Consider the following 21723-nt stretch of genomic DNA (forward strand, 5'->3'; position numbering starts at 1 on the left):
CACATTGCTACCCTCACCCCGGCCGTTGTGACTCCCTCCTCATCTCGGGCTCTGTGTAGCCCTTCCCATCATCTCACCCGCTAAAACAACTCACTTGTCTGTTTCTTTATTGCCCCCCGCAATACACTACCTCCGCGAGAGGGTGGGCAGAGGTGTGTTTGGCTCACCGACATTCCCAGGGCCTTGGACAGGCCTGTCACTTGGTAGCTGCGATCCGGGGAATGTCTAAAGGAATGGAGGAATCTATTATGTCAGGTGCCTAGACGTGGCTGTTGTCACTGCTGACAGAGCGGAGGGCTGCACAGTGGATAACCCCGTGGAACTGGCCAGCAATGGGCATCCCAGCTTTCGAAGGACACAGATCAAGAGGCAAATAACTATGATTGAACAAGCAAAGTGAAAGGCTCTGAATGACGGACAGACTTTGGAATGCTGGAGGGGCCACCAGGCTGGAAGCAGGAGGTGGAGGGCCAGCAACGCCGTTCGCGCCCCTCCAGAGGAGGTCTCTGCCGACGCGGGCAGCCCTCTCATCTGCTCCTCAGTGAGGTTTCATCAAGACAGTCTAGCAAGAGCAAGGCAGGCAAATCCCAGGGAGGGAGACGCAAACACACAACAACATATTAGCAAAACGTCTGCAGCATTTTCCAGTCTGCACAAGCTGCCGTTGTAGGGACTGGAGCCGGAATCACACTGACCGGAGGCGCCGTGGAAAGTCAGGCTTCTGTTGGGGAATGGTGGGGGGAACAAGCTGGGCCCGTGTCGCATGGGTGTCTAATCGGATGTGGTTCACTGGGGTTTGCGTGTGACTAGATCTGACAGGCAGAAGAACTCTTGTAGAGGCTCATGTGTTTATTCTAGAGAAAAAGACTTCATGGAAGCACTATCTTTTTCTTAAACCGCCAGCGAGAAGCAACAAGCCACAAGAGTGCATCTCTTCATTAGGCAGAGGGCTGCACAGCAGCAAGTAAATAATGAAGAGCCGCCAATGTGATCAGCTCAGGTCAACCACGCGGGTCTCATTGACCATCGGCTCCCATCTATCTGACCCCTCCCACGGGGCTGCTGGAGGCTTCTGAGCTGGCTGTTTGTCATGACTCACTCCTCTCTCTGCCCTCCTCTCCTCCACCTTTTTTCCCACAGGGCAAGACCCTCTGTCTTTCCAGGATCTCGTGTGCAATTAACCGTTGTGTTAGGACTTTGCCTCGGTGGGTAATTTGCACCCCTATAAAGGGGACCAGCATTCCAGCCTGCTACAGCATTCCTATCTGGTGTGTGGAAGGAGGTGAAAGCGAGTCTTAGGGTGATAATTTGGGTGATCTTCTTGGCTGGCTGCTGGACATTTGTAATCTTGGCTTCAATGAGGCATTAAGCTAATGCTGGCCATCTGTGCTGCACCGACTCCAGGAGCGTGCGGGCCAGCCGTCATCCGGCCTGGATGAGAGAGGCCCCGAGCCTCAGAGTCAGCAGTTCGGCCCTTTGCGGAGTACCGAGGGAGCCAGCCAGTCACATTGCTCCTTCGTTATTAGCGCAGGCGTAAGATGGACTGAGGTGCCCGTCTTCTCGAGAAATCCACTGGGCTGAATGGGGGTGGGCTCCAGTTGGGATTCTGGAGGGTAAGAAAGAGATATTGTTCCCAGTGATGGGAGTCGGCTCCAGCACGCTAGGCTTCTGAGCAGGCCTTGGGTGGGAACCCCAAACAGGGCCATTTTCTTAAGCTTGTTTAGGACTTTTCCCCCTACGAACCTTGAAAAGAGGTTAGGACACTGTTGGTTTAAGAATTAGCAAGTCTTTAATCTTTTTCTCCCTGCATTACAGAACTGTATTAAGAAATCAAATTCTCTAGCAGAGCTGAAGCCGGCAAAACAGCCCTCTGGGAAGGTGGTTGTTGTCGCAGATGGGAGGGTGGCTCTTGAAACATCACCTGCTTTTCTGTAATACTGACCCTGGGCAGAGCTTCTTTATTAAATTAAATTACCCCTTAAGGGAAGTCTTTATCTAACGCTCAGCTTTTGCAGTAAAATTACAATTATATTACAGACACAAAAATAAAAGCCCAGGGTAGCCCATGTAATCTGGAGCAATTCTACTGTGAGGCCAACATCAGCGCCTCCCTCCCCGCCCTCTGCAGCCCCGCCATGGCGTTCCTCTCCCCTCTGGTTTCCCAGTTTGTGTACAATACCCAGAATGCAATACAATAAAACTCCTGATCTGTGATATTAAATAGGGCATAAAAATGTCAGCAAGAATAACTTATTTTTTAAGCTGTCATTAAAAATGATATACAATTAAGGTGGACTATAAAAGATGATTAAGATTGCAATCCTCTGTAAATTCAAGAGGGCTCGCGTTTTTGCTATTGTGTGCAAAATGGTAATAGCCAGACGTCCGTTTCAGGGGACTCGTCTCAGAAGGGACAAGCCAGAAACGCACTCTGAGGTTTTGCATAAACCGTAGCTGTCTTTTACAAGATAATAAAGAGCAGGTGGAACTGTTGGGAGGAGACTCTCCTGGAGAAAGAGCCGTGTCCGCCCCCGCCCCCCCCCCCCGCCCCGTGCAGGTTCTTCTAAGGTTGGAGGCCACAGCTCGCCATCTGGGCAGTCTTTCCCCCAGCGCGCTCCAGGGCTTTCGTATTACAGATGCTCAATTGTCTGGGGGATTGTTTTAAATGAGAAGTGATGTGGTATGATAGGAGTTGTACACACTGAGTGCGAGGAGATCTGCTAAGCGTCCAGGCCCTGCCACTCCTTAGCCAGCAGCGGGCGGCAAGTTGCCATCTTCTCTGAGCCACTTTCCCCTCTGTGATGCAAGGGATGGGATTGCAATGATGGTTTTCACTTCATTGAATGACTGAATTGAATCACTCCCATGATGTTTTACTGGGAACCTTGTGACATCCAGGGCCTGTCTGCCCATGGCCTTGGCTCCTACAGGCTGTGTTTGCCGGGCTCCTGAGTCGCTGACTTCTAGCTGGGGGTGGCCAATCAAGGCACATGAGGACACTGGCCTGCAGGGGTTGAGGAGAGAAGCTGGGGTATTTCTTCCCACTCTCTCGGCCTCGCACAGCGTCTCTGGCAGTGGCTGCATGCGTCGCCTGTGTGTTCAGCACCCTCCGGACACTCCCAGTGTGGCTCCAGCTTCCATCAGATGACCCTCCACTTCAGGACGCAGCCTTTTCCAGATGAGGCTCCAGCACAAGAGGGGTTTCTGGGTTTGCTTTGGAGCTTTTCTGTCACCTGGATAGTCATTTCCCTGTGCTAAGTCCTTCCGGTTTAGATCCTTGTGTGGCTTCTGTTTCCAATAAAGCCCCGACTGATACACACCTGATGCAAACAGAGCAGAGGGGGAGAGCAGAGTGATTCCGGGTGGAGCAGGGGTGGGACCCAGAGCCCCGCCACCCTGGCCATCGCCAGTCCCCTCTCATCCTCCACAGAGAGCGCAAGTCAGCTCGAGAGGCCCCGAGTCTGAGGGGCATGCTGTGCAGACCTCCGGGCAAAGCAGAGCTCCTCAGTGTCTCGTGGCACGGTGGGCGCACCTGGACGTCCCGTGCTCTTTGCAAAATGTGATGCAGCACGGCCGGGTTTAATTCCATCTTAGGGAGAGGGAATGGGGGGTGCTGGAAAAAATGAACAAATAAACTCACAACCACAGCCTGTGTACCTGGACAGCCGCCAGCCTCCCACCATGTGCAAGAGGGGCGTCCAGCATCCCCTAGCGTTTGTGTCCACACATGTGCAAGGGGTAGCTGCTGCCCAAAGGTTTAAGAACATTTCTGGAATAAAAGGTTAAAATTGAGAAAATGCTATCAGTAACCTGGTTTCGCCTCTGCCAACTGGAAGAGGCTGCTGCTGCTTTTTTCTATCCGAGCCATACTTCAGCTTAGCGTAACATCACCTGCACGGCGTCAGATGTTCCCACTGTCCCCTGCTGACCCCAGGTGTGAGCCTCGCACTGTCCAGACCCAGGAGGCAGGGCTCACACCACCTGCCCCTCGAGCGCCCCCATCCCGGGCCCCATGGTGCAGGAGGGGAGCTCCGTGAGTCCGAGGGGGCTCTGTGGGGAAGGGAGAGGGCCAGTGGGACAAGACACGGCCACAGTGGCTGGAGGAAGAGAGAGAGCCCTTGGCGGCCTGCAGAGAAGCCAGGAGACCCAGGTTCCCGGCTCAGGTCTGAATTCGTGTGTGTTGTTCTGGAGCGTCAGCACTGGTCAATCTCTGAAAAAGCCAGTGTTTCGTTTCAGGCATCCTTTTTCTTGCCTCTGGTTCCTTTCTTGCTCCCACCTCCTGAATGTTTCTCTCTGCATCCTCAGAGTCTGCAGATCCTAGTTTTCTACCTCAATTGACCAAAACGTTTGCCCTCTCGGCCGACTTTCAGCTCTTCATCTCACATTGTGGACTCACATCAGTGGGTTCCCTCTGCAGCGTGTGGTTGTCCCAGATTTCAAACCCAGGCCGAGCGAGCCCGGGGCCAGCCCTTCCTGTGTCTCCTCAGCGAGATTTCTGCGTCATCGGGGTGACCTCTCCCTGTTGTAGGGTGGCGGGCACCATGATGGCTGCTCACGGGAGCCCAGCCCGGCACCCTCCATGCAGGCTCCCTCGTCATCTCCCGGTGCTTCGTGTCCCTTTCTCAGGGCGTGTGCACCCTCAGCCTACACGTGCTCAGCCCTTCAGTGGTCGCCATCTGCTATTTTCCTGGATAACTCCCAGCTCCCTGCCTTCTTTTAACCAGTTGCTTTTTTAGCTCTACAGGGGAAGGACGATTCAGAAATTCAGGGGAGTAAAAGGAAAAATTGAACAAACTTCAAATGCAAGGCCTTCCCCGACCTGGGCACCTCCCCCTGCAGGGGGGCGCCACAGTAACCAGCTCTGCCCCAGTGGCCCCGATTACAGTGAGCGGTGGAGGGAGTGGGGAGGAGGGCTCAGAGGGAGCTTCCGGGGGACCTCTGTCAAGGATGAATGGCGGGTACTGCTTCCAGGCTCCTGCTTCCCAGCCACAGGGCTGAATGGAAAAGGCAGAGCGTGGGAAGTTCACAGGCCTTCTGGCTGCCAGGCGGCTCCTGGGTGAACTTCCATCCCTCTGGCCTTCCCTGTCCGCCCTCGGCTCGTCTATAAATTGGTGCGTTCGAATGATCTCCTAGCGTGCCTCCTGCTTGGGCATCCTGCAGCAATTTCACATGGGCCAGCTGAGTAACCAGAATGGCCTCAGACACAGCAGGGCCCTCCTCCCTCGGCCTTCCTCTCAGCCAGGTGAGCGGGTGAGGCCCTGACCCATCTCACCTGGAGGATTCCTGGGGCCCTGCGCTCTCCCCCAGGACCACCGTCTTGTCTGCTTCTGGGAATTTTGTGTTGCCTGTAGGATTTCATGGCCATTTGCTGTCTGAGGTAGTCGGACTCAAATCCGTGCTCCTCAGATCTTTGACTCAGATCAATTGAGCTCTCAGCTGTCGACCCTGAAGCGTGTGAGCTGAGCTGAGGAGAGAGGGGCGGTCCTCTGGCGGCTTACGTGCTCCAAGCTTTCCCTCCCCCGACCCTCACCCACCCACCCAGCACCACCAACCCTGCCACCGCTGAGGCTGGAGGCCCCAGCAGGAAATCCCGGCCGGAGGAGGCCGGGGATAGACCCTTGGAGGACAGATCAGACACAGGAGGTCCAGGTGGAGAGAGAGGGCATCTCCACAGGAGGAAACAGGAGGTGCGAGCCCTGGGGTCTGTGAGCTCCTGCCTTCCTGCCACCTTGGGGCCACTGCACCCCTGCCCTTCATCATTCAGAGAGGAAGCGTCGGCGGGGAACCTGCTGCCACTTGCCTGGTGCTGTGCACTGAATCTCTGTGTCCTCGATGTTCTGATGCTCGAGCCCTAATCCCCAGTGTGACGTGATGGCATTAGGAGGGGGCCTTTGGGAGGTGATGAGGGTTAGATGAGTCAGGAGGATGGGCCCCGTGATGGGATTCCTGCCCTTATGAGTAGATATACTAGACGGCTCTCTCTCTCTCTCTGCCGTGTGAGGACACAGTGAGAGGTGGCCATCTGCAAGCCAGCAGGAAGGCCCAAGGCCAGCACCTGTTCTCAGACCTGGAGCCTCCAGAACCGTGAGAATAGGTGTCCACTGTTTAAGCCTCTTGGTCTATGGCATGTGTTACAACAGCCCAAACCACTCACCCCATATGTTTCCTTTGGGGATGGCAGGGCCCTGAGGTTGTGCCGTGAGAGTCTGATGAGGATCTGAATGACGGGGGCAGCGAGCACACTGGGCGAGGACTCCTGCTCGCCGACCCGCAGGCTTGGAGCCTCACAGCTGCTGCTGGGGAGCACGGACGACAGGTCTGCCTGTGAGGGGCGTGTCATAGGGAAGAACTCGCTCCAGGGCACTCAAGGTGCAGGAAACGTCATGGTTCATGATCTTCTAGATCAAATAAAACCTGATTTAGCTCCTTCCCCTAGAATCGGGAGGAAACAAAGCCCGGTCACTTCCAGGACCCCCCAAGCGTGGACCAGACACTCAGTTCCCCTGACTCCATCCCAGCCCGGGTGTGAGGGTCTTGCCCAGGCTCCCAGGACATGGTGCCCAAGGCCCCCATCAGGGCCCCCTTTCAAGAGCCCATGACCTCAGGATGACCCCTGCAGGCCACCACCCGCTGTCCCTTGCCTCTGGGAACACAGGCGCTGCTCCTGCTCCCGACCCTCCCACGCCAACCACCCTCACGTCCTCTCAGACAGTTCAGCTCTGGACCTTCAACACTTCCCACAACAAAGGCGTCTAGACTCCCCGTGGGGTGATTCTTCAGCCTGCACTGCAAGGCCTGCCATCCTCTGGAAAGGAAATAGCTCCCTTTGTGACAAGCTCACAAGCAGAAACAGCCACCAGAAACCTCGTAGCGCCATGACCTTCCGTATCTATCAATTTCTGTGCACGTCCTCCTGTGGCTCAAAGATTTGCGAAGAAAGAGAAGGAGCAAGTCCCAGAGGCCTTCCTGGAGGCGAAGCCCTTGAAGAGGATCTGGAGGGTGACTGGGAGGTGCGGTTGGTGGGGAGGTGGAAGGGAAGGACTCTGGGATTCAGTCCCTGGAGCAACTTGCTACGGCCAGAGATCAAGGGCAGGGCAAGGACCAGACACGAAGCTGATGACAGAGCAGGACAGCTTTTGGGGTCTGCAGCCAGGGCAGGGGGCACGGGCAGAGAAGCATCAGGAAGGGGAATGTGGAAGGGACATTGTTCAGAAGGGTCCTCAGGGGGCCCACGGCCTCTCCTAGGGGCTCTGTAGAAATGCAGAGCCTCAGGCCCCCCGGGCCTGCCAAATGGACTCTGCATTTCCCCAGGCTCCCCAGGCGTCCTGTGTGCAGGAAAGCTTGAGCAGAAGTTCCAGGAGGTCAGGTGGAATTCAGGGCTGCAGGAGACGAGCCAAGGCGTGGGTCCCAGACGGAAGCCCCACTGCCGCAGACGGACAAATGGACACTCAGACAGAACCTCCTGAAGGCAGGGCTTGGCCCCGGAGCCCCCCACGCAGCAAGAACCTAGTAAATGTTTGTGGTCAGAAACCAACAAATCCTTGGAAAAGGAAAGTGACTGTAGTACGCCCAAGGCTGTTCAACGGGATTTCATTTTGTGCAGCAAAATGTCTGTGCAGGAGCGGGGTTTTCGGAGTGTATGAAAAGAACGGTATCTGAAGTTATTTACAGGTGGAGGAGTGAGATGAGAAAGCTGGCAGCTGGTGACGGGCGGGAACACGTTAGTACGTCCCCATCCAGCTCTTAAAACCTCCCTGCGTCCAAGCTCAGCTCCTCTTCTCCGGGACCCTGAGAGCTCCCTCCGCCAGCTCTGACCGGTGAAGGCCTGTCTCCCTCACGTGGGAAAGAGCCCTGGGGAATCTGGGGTCTGCTACGGGGGAGCATCTGCTCAGGGGACCCCAGAAAGGTGCCTTTGCCCTAAATGCCAGCCATTGAGCTTGGCTGCTCTTGGAGAACTGAAGCCTGGGAATGTGACAGGAAGAGGGAGGGGTCCCGGGTTTCGCCAGCATTTGGGAAGTCAGCGTGAGGTTACAGGCAGCGGCTCAGAGCTTCTCTCAATTCAGACATTTCCCAAGCCTTGTAAAACTAATGAAAAATGGCAGCGCGGGCCCGCCGAGGCCGTCTTTGAAAGGAAGGTGTGCGGCAGTCCTCTGAAACCTGGGTAATAACTTCAGGCCGAAAGGCAAATAAGGCAGAATGAGTGACAAAGGCAATCTTTAAATAAATAATACTTAAACCCCGAATGATGAATTGGCATATAGAAGCATAATCCAGAAAATTACATCCCAGGTCGAGATATAAATATAGGCATCTGGGCAGACAGGGAGGGGCGGGAGGCTGCAGTGGGGGGTAGAAAGCCCCGGCCTAGAGCAGTGTCTGGGGAGGGCTGACAGTCCAGGGACCTGCCTGAGCTGCAGGAAGCTGGAGCAACTGGGTCTGCAGGCAGAAATGGCCAGAGGAGGAGAGAAAGCCAGTCAGTGGTTTCAATATCCTGATGAGAGCTGAGAGCAGGGCCGCCCGAGGATGGGCCCCAACTGTGAGCAAAAGGAGTAAAACCCCTATGCCCGAACGGCACCCAGTTCAGCAGACAGCAGCCCAGTCGTTGGTCGTAGAGGCTGGACCCCACATTGGACAGAAGCGCCATGATCAGAGGAGGTCGCTGTGCCCGCCTCTTCCTTCGTGGAACCAATTTCTCAAAGCACATGAGCTCCTTTAGGTGGCCACGGGATGCGGTTCAAATCCACCATGGCCCATGGCCCTAGGTCATGGAACTGGGGCAGCTCACTCTTAGCCACACTCACCATGTGCCAGGCCCGGTTCTGAGCGCTCTGCTAATGTTAACTAACCTGATCCTCACAGCACTGCAGTCTCATTTAACACAAGAGCCAGGAGCTGAAGGTGATAATTATTACTACTGTTTTTACGATGCCTAACCCCAGGGTCAGCCTTCTGCTTCCCAGCTCCCACTTTGGGCAACTCTCTCTCGCCCCTGCCACTGGGTCTCCTGACCATGTGGGCCGTCCAGCTTGCATGCACTTAGTCTCTTGGCCTCTGTGCTCCACCGGGCTGGGGTGTCATTTTTGGAGAGTTGCCACTCAGAGAAGTCGGTCAGCTCCACTCCGTGGCACCTGCCGACTCCTGAGTGCCCAAGCTCTTGGCGAAACGTTCTGGGGATGCTGCCTGGCCTTGTCCTGGAACTGCTTGCCATAGATACATCCTAAAAGCTCAGAACCCAAGCGGGAGCCAGTCTGCAGAGGTGATAAGTATGGGGCGGGGCTGGGAGGGACTGCTCAGGTCCGAGGAGCAGCGAGGAGCAGCAGAGGCGACCATTACACTGGCCCTTGAAGAGTGACACGGAGGAGGGAAGGAAAAGCAGCCTACCAGTGTCAGAGGGGACAGCAGAGAGCCCGGGGCAGAGCTGACGGGGTTGAAGGGCACCCAGGGCTGCCGGGCTCGGCCACAGTCTCTGGTCTTCACTGACAGGCTCGCCTTCATGCGCACGTGCCATCCTCTGAGCTGATACTTCCGAAGGCGCATAGGATCGGGCGGACATGCGAGTGAGGCCGTGTGGGACATCCCAGCCCTGACCGAGCTCCCAGCTGACGTCCAACACATGACTCTCCCTAGCTGGCACCACAGGCTAGAGGGGAGTTGGGCTGTGCCCAGTGCACCAACAGGACTGTGAGAAGCAATATGTGGCTACTGTGTTACGTCTCCATGTTTGGGGCTGGTTTGTCACACAGCAGTTGACCGGAGCACCTGGGCAGAGAGGCTGCTGGCCAGAAATGGAGGAAAGCAGGTTGAAGGGGGCATGTGACCTGAGATGGAAGTCCCTCTGAGCTGCGTGCAGATCCCAGAGAGCTGACTATATATAGGGACTTCTCTCAGAGAGAAGGCTTGAGTCCCCTTCTTTGCTCCACCCGCTAACAACTCAAATAGCGAGTTGTATGGGAGTTACATAAGCTCTTTTGTATAGAACAGAAATAACCCTCATGCGAAGTGGCCAATTGAGTTATTTATGGCATTTTAACAGCTAGTTTGCATAGCTCTGCAGTTGATCCAGCTGATCATTCCTCCATCAGCTGCTAAGAGAGGCAAGGAAAAAATAAGATGAAATCAACGCTGTGCAGCGAGCGGATCGCTCACCACAAATAGATGCAGCCGGGCTGAACCCAAGTGGACCCACATGACCGTGGACTCTGGCACGGCCGGCTGTCAGCCACCCCTCAGGCACCAACGTCAGGGATCTGGTTTTCTTGCTGATACTTCCATGAAGAAAGAGGCACTGGTGAATAAAAATGGTCGAGGTTTTATCTTTTCCAATTTATTCAAAAGACAAATAAATAGGCACTATTTTTCCCCCTTTCTCCTGATTTTGGGCCTCAGGTGCTCACAGTTGGGCAATTACATGCTTCAGTTCACCACACACTGCCCTTATTGTCCCTGGCAAGCCACCTCTCCTGGTTTCATTTATGTTATTTTATTTTAGTGTTTTCCTTCCTCACTCACCCTCAGTCCACGTCCACTGGCAGGCACCGACTCAGTGGATTTTGTGTCTGTCCCCAGGCGCACGCGGGTCTGGAAGCGTGCAGTGTTCTTTCGGGCGAAACCCACTCTCCAGCTCCTCCACATCTGCACCCGGGAAACAGAGCACGACGAGGAACCACATTGCTGGTCTTGCTGCACACGGACAGCCAACGTCCTGAAGGGGTCCCTGGTGGGGCCAGGATGACCCAGCATCAACCCCCAGTCCACCTGACCCCCAGCCTTCCCGAAGGACTGTCACCCCTTCTCCTCGCTCCTCAAACCTCCAAGTCCCCCTCTGAGCTTCTCCCTCACTGATGGTGACCCCCCCCCCACCGCCCCAGGTCATGGACAAACCAGGAGCATCAGAAGCAGACCCCATGTGCTGCCACCCTCATGTTCTCTGGTTCACCTGCATCTGTGCCCAGGACCCCGCCTTCCCTCCTGTTAGGACGTGTCGGGGCTTCTCTCACCTTGTGTAGCTCCCAGCCCCTCTCACCCACTCCAGGATAACACCCAACAACTGCCACATTTCCCGTCTCTTCTAGATCATTTCCATGGATATAAAAACATGCAATATGGGGCCAGTCCCGTGGCCGAGCAGTTAAAGTTCCACATGCTCCACTTCAACAGCCTGGGGTTCACGGGTTCAGATCCTGGGTGTGGACCACTCATCAGCCATGCTGTGGAGGCATCCCACATACAAAGTAGAGGAAGATGGGCACGGACGTTAGCTCAGGGCCAGTCTTCCTCAGCAAAAAGAGGACGATTGGTGGCAGACGTCAGCTCAGGGCTAATCTTCCTCACAAAACAAAAAACCAAAAAACCATGAATAACATCTCTCGTCATTTGTTGGAAAATGTCTTTATTTCACACACGCCTACAAGCACCCTGAAGTTCTGAATGACAATACCAGGGTGAGAAAAATCTCAAAATATCATCCCACTGTTATCTGGCTTCCATTTTTTTTTTTTCTGTTATAAAACCTACAATTGATGTGATTTTTTTTCTTGTAATCTCCTTCTCACTGGTTGATTTTAAGATTTTCATGTTCTTTGGTTTCAACACAACGTCCCTAGGACGTGTGGATTTTACTGAATGCTGCTTGGGGTTCATCGTACTTTCTGAGCCTGGGAATTAAATCTTTACATTTATTCTGTACAATTTTCAGCCAGCCTCACTTCGAATATCTTTTTCTTCACTTTCTAAAAACATTTCTCCTTCTGGAGCTCCTATTAAACGCTCGTTAGACCTCTTCATTCTGTCCTCTATGTTTCGATCTTCCAATCGCTCCTTCACGTTTTCTGTCTCTTTTAGTGGGTGCCACATTCTGGATGATTACCTCAGACTATTGTTTAGTTTGCTAACTCTCCATAGCTGTGACTATTGTTTTTTTAAAACCAATCCATTGAATTTTTAATTTAAGGTATTTTGATTTTAATTTCCATCTATTTGGTCCCTTTTCAAATTTGCTTACACATTTTGAGAATTTCCTTTATTTGTTCACGTCTTGAAACCCTTTATCTCATTTTCAGCACATATGTGTCCTATCTCATGCGGGAGAATCCTCACGTGTGAAGTCTTTGAAGGTCCAGTTATGCTGAGTGCTGTCTCCGCTGCCTCCCAATGGGCAGTGGTTTGCTCCTGTGCGTGTTTGTAATTGCCGATTGTGAGCTCAGGTTTAACTGGTCTCAGCCCGTGGGAACCCTGAGGAGCTGGGGTGAGATGCAATCCTCAGAGAGGATTAGTGTTTATTCTGCCTGTGTCTGGAGCCACTAAAACCCAGAACCCTGTGCAGTGCTCCCCAAAAGACACTTTATATAGTGCTTCCTACAGGGCAGACACCACATTGTGTCTTCCTTTGAAAGAGCGGGAGATGGGGATAAAAGGAGATTATGCAGCTTGAGAAAAATCACCCAGATCGTTTACAGCAGGATTGGAGTTTGAAGGCAGGTGGCCTTGATGTCAATGTCCACACTCTCAGCTTCTCTCTGTGACACCTTTTCCCTCCGCGGTGGGTGTACATTCAAACCACAAACCCACACAGGGGCCAGCCCGTGGTCACAAATTATAAGCTAAGGCCAAGAAAATGGTTTTCCTTCTTGTTTCCTGCCTTAGTCCATTTGAGCTGCTAGAACAGAATACCACAGTGATATTAAACAACAGACACGTGTTTTCCACAGTTCTGGAGGCTGTACGTCCAAGATCAAGGTGTCGGCAGATTCAGTGTCTGGTGCCCACTTCCTGTTTCATAGATGCCATCTTCTCACTGTGTCTCCACCTGAGGAAAGGGCCAAGGGAGCTCTCCGGGGTCTCCTTTATAAGGGCAGTAATCCCATTTGTGGGGTCTCCACCCTTGTTACCTAATCACCTCCCAACATTGCCACCTCCTAACACCACCACATTGGGGGTTAGGTTTCAACACAGGAATTTGGGAGGAAGCACGCGTTCAGCCTATAGCACCTCCCCTTTGCCCACAGGCAGAGTGACTTTTTCCGTAGTCTACGTCTTTCACAGAGGTTGTAGGGGGCTCAGCTTTAGGTAGGAGTCTCAGCTTCAAATTTTCATGTCTAAGGGACCAAGCTCATGCCTCACACCCCCATGCAGTTGTTAAACCCACAGCTCCACGTCCCTGGCTTTGGTGGGCATCCTTGGGCAGCCACCACTTCACTCTCACCTACTGCTCTCGTTCAACTCCCTTTTCTTTGTTGGCCTCTAATGACTTCCTTTACTCTCCTGTGAGCTGAGCTTTTCATTTAAAGTTATGTTGGCTGTAATTTATCCAACACTTCCAAAATTTTTTTTAGTGGGAGAGCTTCTAAGAATTTCTAGAATGTTCCATTGCCAGAAACAGAACTTTTTCTTTATCTTTATTTTTCAATGAATGTTATCCATATGTTAAAATCCAAAGGTCTCTGGCTTTGATTGGTGAGGACCAGCTCTTGACGGTCTCAATGCAACAAAGTTTCCACCTACACTGAAGTGACAACTTGTCTGTATGCAAAACTCTAGACTTTGGTTCTTTCCTTCCTCTTTTGGACATCACATTTCTCAATAGCAGGTTGGAAGCACTAAGAAATATTTTCAATCCTATTCTTTAATCTTTGCAGGGTATGTGCTTTATCCCTTTGAAAGTTTTGAGAATGTTCTCTTTCCTTTGATGATCTTAAATTTCGCTCTAGTGTCCAGGTAAAGTTTATTTTGTTCTCTGTTTTCAATCTCTTCAGCTGGGCCCTCTGTGAGCCCTTTCCAGCCAGGAAAATCTTTGCCTAAGTCTGTGAAATTCTTGGTCTTTTCTTGTTTTTCAAAAAATTTCCTTTTGGTTTACCTTCCTCACTCCCGCTGGGGCTCCTATCATGTGGCTGTCTCGCTCTTCTGCCACAGCCACCGTCTTTCGGCTCCCTCCCCTTCCTCGTGACCTCCTCCTGAGCCCCTCACCTGACCTCCCACCTCCGCTTGGTCTCCCTGGCATTCCACCCGTCTGCTGAGTTCACTGTTTAAAATATCATCATTTCAGCCTCACTTTCTCTGATTCTTTTTTAGAAATGCTTGAATCTGCTCCACATTTTTAATATCCTCAGTTACTACTCTGAGGACATTTTTAAAATTTTTATTTGATATTCTTGTTCTGTCTGATCCATTAATTCTGTTTCGTCTGGCACAGGCTGTATTTCATGAAATAGCGTGTGTGCCTCTCAGCCATCTCCCCGCTTCTCCTTTGGAGCTCCCGGCTGCTTTGGCTGATAGGCACATCTGCCAGATGGGGTGACATCCTCGGCCCCCACGTGGGCTCCTCCAGGGGAGGGCTTTGTGGGTTTTGGGTGGGAGTGGAGGTGGTTGGGAGGAGAGACCCTCTCGGTCTCACTCTGGGCTCACTCGCCTCCTCTTTTCTCTGCTCCACAAGGCTTGTCTGGGTATGTCTCAGTCTGTCTGCCCAGACACTGTTTTAGTTGGGCGATGACCCCTGGATTTGCAGTTAGCCAGCTGAGAGAATGGAAAGGGGACGAGGAGGGGACAGGAAGGCCTGGGACGCTCACCCAGCAGGCTGCAGGCACCTCTCCCAGCTGAGCTCCAGCATTGCCCTGGGGTCACCAGGTTGCCTCTCTGGGAGATGACTGGGCGGAGAGTGCCCCGCTGCTTTTCCCGAGGTGGGCACTGGTGGGGGGAGCAGAGCACAGAGGGCTTCACAGGGGCTGCAGGCAGCATGTCAAGAGCAGACCTGCTGGGGCCAGCCCTGTGGCTGAGTGGTTAAAGTTTTGCACGCTCCACTTCAGCAGCCCAGTGTTCATGGGTTTGGATCCCAGGTGTGGACCTACTCTGTTCATCAGCCATGCTGTGGAGGTCTCAGATGTTAGCTCAGGACGAATCGTCCTCACACACAAAAATAGAGCAGATCTCCTGACCGCTGGGACTCTAGTGAAAGGGATGGCGATGGCGGGCAGCTCCCTATCGTCTGGGCGTGGTGGATATGTGGATATGCATCACAATCACACGGGATGATGCAGGAATCGGGACATGGGCTCTAGGAGTGTGGGAAAATGGGATGGATGCCATTTAGACCAGGAGAGAAGTTGCAGCACTCAGCACAGGGGAGGCCAGTAGGTTTGAGCTGGCGTGCCGGCTGTGATGAACCAGCAGCGGCTGTGTATGCCAGTGCAGCTCACACTTTACTGGCAAACAAATGACCAGAGGATCTCGCCACAGTGCAGGCTCTGACTCAGGAGGTCTGAGTGGAGCTGAGTGTCTGCATTTCCACTAAGCTCCTTTGCGATGCCCACCCTGCTGGTCAATGTCTGTGGACCACCCTTTGAGCAGCAAGGTTCTAGAACCCTCAGTTAGATGAACGATGAGGCCTCAGTGGAGTCCAGCAGGAAGACTGTCTGGGTCACGTGGTGATGTCTGCCACGGTGCTGTCAGCAGGCAGCCATTTTTGTCTCTGATCGAGTCATTTGATCTTTTTTCAATATTACTTGGAAACCTTCTTTTTTATTACATAAATTTTCTCTGTGATGTCAGACCGTCTTCCATCCACTTCACAATGCAATCAATCTTTATTCATTTATTGATCATTCATTCATTAATAACTAATAATTCCTTCATTCATGATTCTATTCTTGCAATCAATCTCGATTCATTCTTTTATCTGACAAACATTTATTTAGTGCGCGCTCTGTGTTAGGCATTGTTCCAGCGCAGAGAAGACAGCAGGACGCAAAATAGACAGTCCCTGCCGCCATTTTGTAGGAGGGAAAAGTCAGTAAACGAATGCTTGGATACGGCAACGAGTGGACGCACACGGAGATGCACACGTGAAAGAAACACATAGGAAGCACACAGAAAACACGGAGGAAAGACACAGGGGAAAAGGAGAAATGATATGTCTAGTGGAGGGAGGGGGAGGCAGTGCTGTGGGGAGAGCAGTCAGGGTGATCTACCTTTGTCAAGTTCAAGAGGAAATGCAGAACGTGGCAGAGGAAGAGCAGGCACCAAGGCGCCATTGCCAGGACTCTGGGCATATTCTGGCCACGACAGGGAACCCGTGTGGCTGGAGCACAGTGACCAAGGGGAAGTCACGAGAGATGAGGTCAGAGCAGTGGTGGAAGCAGGTGATGTGGGGCCTCCTCGGACATGAAAGAACTCTGGCTTTTACTCTGAGAAACGGGGCAGGATTAAATGGCTTTGGGCAGGGGGGGCCCCGTGATTTTATCCACATTTTAAAGAGATCACCCAGGCTGCTGCTCTGTGGATAGTCTGGAGGGGACAGGAAAAAAGGGTGGCAGTTTGCAGACCAGTCAGGCAGTTAATGCTGGTATAGGATAACGGTGCCTCGAAGGAGATGGCAGCAGTGTGGGTGGTAGGAAGGGGACAGAGTTTGTGTATTGTGGAGGTAGAGCCTACAGGACATTCCAATGGCCCGGATGTGGGGCATACAGGAAAAGGAGAGATTCAAGGATGACTCTGAGCTTTTGGGTCAAGAAATGCAAAGACTGGCGTTTCTATTTACTGATCTATCAGAGGAATAGGCTTGCAGCTAAGGTGTCTGTTAGACATGCGTATGGAGGTGTTGAGTGGGAAGCTGGATCTGCACACCTGGAGTTCAGTGCAGAGGTCCAGGTGTGATCTGTAACTGGGATTTACCAGCGTAAAGAAGGTATGGAAACCATAGGATTGGGTGAGGCTGCCTAGCGTGGAGGATAGCTTGGGAAGAGAAGAGACCCAAGAAACACGCTGGAGGACTGTGATGTCCATGGAGAACACAGGAAGGATGGAGAAGAAAGAAACATCAGCCATAAATAAATGCGTTTTGGCAACTTCATATGTTTCCTTCCACGATGCTAGAAGGCTGATCCTTTTGGTGTGGCATTTATAATGCCTAATAGTGCTGGAACACAGTGGCAAGCCTTTGCCCACAGGTGGTGCAATTCGACAAAATGAAATATTCAACAGGTATAAATTTCAGACAAGGTTGAGGTTCTGTCACAAGTGAAGACTTAGCTTTAGTGACTTTGTAAATTCCAGATTCTGTATATTACGTTTACTTAAAATCACACACACACACAAACACACAATTAACTTAAAATGGGTCAACTTCACATTAAAATCCTTAATATGTGTGTACACACATGCACAAAATAGAAATAGCACCAACATTTGTTTTCTCACAACAAGTATTCTGAATCTGAAATTAAACTTCATCACACCTTGCGTTTTGGATAAAAATCTCGAGATGATTTCGTTGCTCCATTTCCAACTCAATTCTTTGCCATCTCTCTGTAATCGGCATCCCAGATTCTTTATGCAAGGTGCAAATCTGTGTGAAAATCCCCCCCATTCTTTCACTTCTCAAAGCCAAACGTTGAAAGGACAGTATATAAGTGACTCGGTGGGGGCAATCCAGAGTAGCTAAAACACGGATGCTGAAATTCTACTCATTAACAAGTTGTTAAATAATTAATAGGTTTGTGTTTAATTGCTTCTGTGTATATAATCTTGCTTTTTCTGAAAACCATCATTAATTTTCAGTTAGTTCCACTCGAAGTAACAAGGCCTAATGCTTCCAGTTGGAAAAAATGAATATTTATGAACACTTGCTCTATCTGAAGCTAGAGGAAAAATAGGATTATTCAGCTCCTTAATGTTTAAAAAGAAAGTGGGATGGGGGAGAAACTTGTCCATTTTAGTCTCTGACAGTATGTTTATTTGGCAAGTTTAGATCTCTGACCTCGGCTAATTTCTCTAGAGAGCTCGTTAAGTTTTATTTTAAGTGGAAATTCTGTCCTCAGAAATTCCAGTTTTCTGAAGACTGCGCTGAAGATAATGTCACACTTTCACACACATGGAGCTATACAAGCGCTGGTTCAGGCATGGCTGCCTGCTGGACCACATGCGTCACTCAGGCACAAGGGAACGGTTCTAAGACCAGTTTAGGAGTGTGCGCCCATAGAAGAGAACCCCCTGCCTCACCAGTGCCGGGGGCCTGTAGCTCGCACTGGCCAACGCCATCCTGCCACGTAAGTCCCGTGAGGACATCCAGCCCTCAGCTCTGCAGCTACACGGCTGGAAGACACTGTGGGGATCCAGATTGATAATCTTCAAAACAGAAAACAGTCCCTTTTCAGGGAAGTTTTTAAAAAGATGTAGGATTATGGGCGAATTTCTTTCTTTCTTTTTAGCTCTTGTGTTTCCCAAAGCATTTATCATCACCAGTTAACATAATAACATAGAAGAATCCTCTCACTGTGGCTCTTAAGAAAGAGATGCTCAAAAGCACTCGGAGGTCATTTGGTAGCAGGGGTTTGCTTGACTGTTTCAATGACTGTCTTTTATGGCTGGAAGGAGAGTGATAATTCCTCATGTGTGTTGCTAACCAGGGTATTGCTTCGTTTTGCATGTTTCTGATTATTATAAAAATGGTAACTGGTTGTACGTGGTCTTCTGGAGCTTGTATTTTCACGCAACATTACGTTTCTGAGATTCATCGTGTTGTGTGTATCTGTAGCTCATTCCTTTTTAATGGTGCATCAAAGAGACTTGTCTCCTCACAGTATCGTGCTCTCAGATGCACCCATGTTGTTGGGTAGCTACGTTTATTCCTGTTTAATGGTGCGTAATATTCTGCCGTGCGACTTTACCGCAATTCTTTCATACACTGTCCTGTAGGCGAACCTTTGAGCTGTTCCCAGTTTTTCAGTAATCTGAACTGAGCTGGCTCCTGGTGCAGCTGTGCGAGAATTTCTTAAGGTATTTACCCAGGAGGATATTGCTAAGTTCTCACATATGCGTATGTTCCACTTTAAAGATAATGCCTAACTGTTTCCAAAGGGGCTGTACAAATGCACACTGCCACTGTTTCATAAGCTTATTAGCTGCTGCCAATCCCATTGGGTAAAATGGTCTATCATTGCACCATAGTTTGCATTTGCCTGGTTTCTCATGAGGCCAAATATCTCCCTTGTTTTTTGGACATATGTGTTTCCACTTCTGTGAAATGATGGTTCATGTCTATTGCACATTTTACTGTTGTTTCATTTATTTGTTCTTATTGATTTAAAGGATTTCTTTGTAGATTCTAAATACAAAAATCTTTTGCTTTCTGTCATAGGTGTTGAAAATATCTTCTCTCAGCTTTTAGCTTTCTTTCTTTTTTTTAATTGGTGAGGAAGATTGGCCCTGAGTTAACATTTGTCACCAATCTTCCTCTGTTTGCTTGAGGAAGATTGTCCCTGAGCTTACATTCATTCCAATATTCTATTTTATGTGGGATGCCACCTCAGCTTGGCCTGATGAGCGGTGCCATGTCCACACCCAGGATCCGAACCAGGGAAACCCTGGGCCACTGAAGCAGAGCATGCGAACTTAATCACTCGCCACAGGGCCAGCCCCGGTTTTTACTTTTAAGTTTTAAACTTGAAATTAATTTTGTATAGCATGAGGTGGATCACCTGTTTCACTTTTTAAAAACACGGAGAACCAATTGCATCGGCATTATTTACTGAGAAGTTCTTCCTTACCCATACTCTGCTCTGTCGTCTCTTTTTCTCTTCTGTGTGGGTCTAACTCTGAGCTCTCTATACTCTATACCCAGCCCATTTATCACCGTCCTCGCCAATACCACATTCCTTGCTCGGGCTGTTTATGGGAAGTGCTGACAGCTGGCAGTGAAGATCCTCCCTTCTCGTCTTTGTTTTAGTTATTCTTGGTCTCCTAAACTTCTGCGTACATTTTAGAATCGATTTGTCAAGTTCCACAGCATCCCTATGAAGTTTTGGATTGGAAATACATGGTACCTGTAGATTAATTTAGGGAAGATTGACGTCCTTTTGATGTTGAGTTGTCCTGCTATGAACGTGGACATATTGCATCCCCAAAACAAGAAGCTATGACGAAATAAGAGTGGAAAATAGCAAGAATTCTAAACAAGATTTATAAAAAGAATATTCTATAGACAGTTGGATAGCAGAATGAAAGCGGCTCAGAAGACAGTCACTGACGTGGAAGATAGAATGAGGCCGTCTCCTGTCACACGGAAACAAGAACTCAGAGAAACAATGAGGGAAAAATTAAGAGACATAGTTCGTAGACCAAGAAATAAAATAATCAGCTAATAATGGGTGATCCAGAAAGCAGTAAGAGAGAGAAAAGATTTTTTAAAAGTGATTTAAAAACAATAGAAGAAAATGACCTAATATTAAGAAGGAGTTTAAAGGAATCATTGAATGCTAAGCAAAAACAATGTAAGCACACATAGCTCTAAGTATAGCTAAAATTTCTGAAATCTAAGTTTAAAAAAAACAATCCTAAAAACATGTAGAAGAAAGGCAGGCTATTTTCCAAACAGCAAGAGTTAGACTGGCATCAGTTATCATTTTCTCAACAAAAAATTCTAAAAGACACTGGAATAATATCTCCCAAATTCTAAGGAAAGGGATTTGAAGCTAAAATTGTACAACAAGCCAAACAGTCAAAAAAGAGAATGAAACCACCTCCCAGATATGCAGATTGAAATATATACATATATATATCACCTATAAAAAGTTCCTAAAAGAAAAGCCTCCGGCATTTATGCCAGCAAAACAAAACCTGGACCCCGGGAACAGGAAGGCCTGTGATACAGGAGGAAGTGTGAGGCGAGGAAGAAAGAAATTTAATGGAAGATAGTCAAAACCTTCAAAGTAGCTTTAATATCATTGTCTTTATTTTGAATAGAACTGTTATTCAAGGGTTAAAAAGAAGCACTATGTGAAAATAAACGAAACAATCTGGAACCAACATTTGAAAAGCTTACATAATACCCGGATTGCCAGGAGTGGGAATGTAGACAGAATTATGGCAGACGTCTTGTCTCTATCGTAAAGAGGCTCCAGAACCTGACTAATTTTGGAAATTTACAAGAAAAAAACATATATAAGTTTGTCTGGCAAAAATTTTATAGGCAATTACTAGTTTACTAGAAATAAGGTGTAAATATTCTCTGGAATAAAAACATGAAACAAAAGAAAGAAATTAATATAGCAAATTTCAAGAGGGAGAAAGAAGAGAGCTAGAAACAGCACGATGGTAGGAATGAAAGTATAATTTCAGTAACTGTGAAAGAGTTAAAATTCGGATTAAAGCAAAAGAAAAACTATGCTAAAAGCTGATTACCAGAAACATGTCTAAAACAATGTAAAATAGCAACACCAAAGAAAATAAACAAATGGACAGCCATTTCAAGAACGGCATCATAATGTGAAAGTTTACAGCAAGATGTCAGAGATTCAGGAACAACTAAATTAGCACAGAACCCAAGGAGCCCGCTCTTGCCTCACGGCTACTGGTGAGCCAGCACTCACTGGGTGCCGGCCTTGGCTAAGTGGTTGGCATCAATTAGTTCACTTAATATTCACAAGAAATCCCCTAGCTCAACGGCTTTATATCCATTTTACAGATGAAGAAATTGAGGTTCAGAGAAGATAAACAGTTTCCAAAGATCATGAAGCCAGGAAGTGGCAGAGCTGGGGATGGAAGGAGTGGGGTTTGTGTAGACAGCCTCCTGGGCCCGCAATGTAAAATCACGCTAGCCAAGATGAATGCTCCCTCTCTATCTCGTCATCCTGTTCCCAAGAGAACGAGAATGTCCTCCCCCTGCAAACGTGAGCTCCGCAGAGAAATGCTTTCCCCGTCTCCTAATCGCCCGTCTCTCCCTCCTTGTGCAGCACT

The sequence above is a fragment of the Equus przewalskii genome, chromosome 2 (assembly GCF_037783145.1).
Source record: "Equus przewalskii isolate Varuska chromosome 2, EquPr2, whole genome shotgun sequence".
Taxonomy (NCBI): domain Eukaryota; kingdom Metazoa; phylum Chordata; class Mammalia; order Perissodactyla; family Equidae; genus Equus; species Equus przewalskii.